Raw genomic sequence first — 2302 nt, forward strand, 5'->3', positions numbered from 1 at the left:
ATACATGAAGCCCTGGGTTCGATTCCCCAGCACCACATATACAGAAAACGGCCTTAAGTGGCGCTGTGGCTCAAGTGGCAGAGTGCCAGCCTTGAGCAAAAAGAACCAGGGACAGTGCTCAGGCCCTGAGTCCAAGCCCTAGGACTGGCAAAAAAAAAATAAAATTTAAAAAATAAATGTATGTGGAGCTGGGAAGATGGCCTAGTGGCAAGAGTGCTTGCCTCCTAGACATGAAGCTCTGGGTTCGATTCCCCAGCACCACATATATGGAAAACGGCCAGAAGGGGCGCTGTGGCTCAGGTGGCAGAGTGCTAGCCTTGAGCGGGAAGAAGCCAGGGATGGTGCTCAGGCCCTGAGTCCAAGGCCCAGGACTGGCCTAAATAAATAAATAAATAAATAAATAAATAAATAAATAAGTAAGTAAATGTATGTAGTATAAATAATATATAACATAACATAAGGTTTAAAGCTGTATTAATTATATACTCAACATCCACCAATCCTCAGGCAAACCAAATCAAAACTACATGGCAGATCAACTCACACCTTTTAGGATGGTTTCTATGAAAATGAAAAAGATAATAAATGTGGAGCAAAGGTACTCCCATATACAGTTAGTGAGAAGGTGAATTAGTACTGTAATCTTTGGACACAGCATGGAAGCTCCTCAAAAAAAATGCACATAGAACCTCTTGATGGCCCAGCAATCACTTTGCTGGCACATGCAAAGTAGCATGAATATCTGTGCTCTCAGGCTCACGGAAGCATCTCCAGCCACACGAGCCAAGATATGGAAACAGCCCAAGTCCACTAACAGATGAGTAGATGAATAAATTGTAGCACATTTCCATAAAGGAATATTACTTGAGGTGAAGAAAGGGGACACTATTATTGGCAAGGACATAGATGAACCTAGAGGATAGTATGCTAAATGCAATAATCCAGACACAGAAGAAAAATATAGCCCTGTCTCTGAAAAAAAAAAATGAATCCATGGAAACAGATAGGACATCGGTGGTTTACCAGGGAGAAGATGCAGGGGTGGGGAGGATGGGGAAATAGGTCACAGAACACCAAGTTATGGTTATATAATATGAGCAAGCCAGGAACTCTGGGTACAGCAAGAGGACTGTGGTTAATAATATTGTAGTGAATATTGAAGTCACTTTTAGGTGCTCTTGACATACAAAAGTATTCATGAAAGGCAATGGATATTATAATTTGTTTGACTAATTGTCATTTCATTATGAATAGGTATATCAAAACATTATACTGCACACCCTAAATATGCACAATATTTAAAGAAGAAAAACAGCAACTGCCAAATTCATTCATCTTTTCATGTTAATTGTAGCAAGAGCTGCAGATACTGGAGAGATGAAGTCTCTGACCTATGGCAACCAGAGATGTGTAGATGACACAGAGTATTTATATTTCATCCAACACACCTCCCTATTTTCATACACACTGCACAACACAGAACTTACTGAACAGCAGGGACTCTACACTCTCCAACTTTATCTTCACTAAAAACAAGTGTCAAGTCGTTTGGAGCATTATAACAACCAAGTGGCAGGTGGCTAGCTTAAATACATAGCTGTGGCCTTCTAATATTTTTGGTCAAGGCCCTTTTAGAGGGATGGCAGGTGAGGTCTCAATGGCCTCAGCACCTGAGAGTACTAAAGGAGTTTGTCTACCTACTGTGTTCCCCAGGGCTCAGAGCAAGCAGCACCACCCATGGCACACCCAGCTCAGGCAGTGAGGCTCCATTGTTCAAGCCTTTCTGTGCATTGAAAATCCAAGAAACAAATGAAGAACACACCTATTTCCAATGCCAAAGCTGGCCGTTGGTCTTTTTGTTGCTGTCGTTGTTGTTTTCCACAAGCAGACCCTGTCCAACAAATGCACTAAGTACAAATACATTCCATACCCTGGTGTTCCAGGTATCAGAACCTCATTGTCTTTGCCATGAGAACTGGTAACTTGGAAGGAATCTGAGGGATCATGAGGAGGGGAGGAAAGGAATGGAGAGGAAGAGGAGGGGGTAAAATTCAGTCATAAAATCCAATGCATATCCTACAGATTTAAGGAAATTGAAGGGAAGGGGGTTAAGAGGGATGGGGGAGAATGAAGAAAGGACTGATATTGATTAAAATGTATTGTGTTTGTAATTGCTTTGTTGAACGACAAAAAAAATATTTTAGAAAGCACAAAACCTAGGAGAAAATGAGGGAGGACATGACACTGTTCAAAAAGAAATGTACTCATTACCTGACTTATATAACTCCAACCTCTCTGTACA

The sequence above is a fragment of the Perognathus longimembris genome, chromosome 4, assembly GCF_023159225.1.
Source record: "Perognathus longimembris pacificus isolate PPM17 chromosome 4, ASM2315922v1, whole genome shotgun sequence".
In the NCBI taxonomy this organism is placed as follows: domain Eukaryota; kingdom Metazoa; phylum Chordata; class Mammalia; order Rodentia; family Heteromyidae; genus Perognathus; species Perognathus longimembris.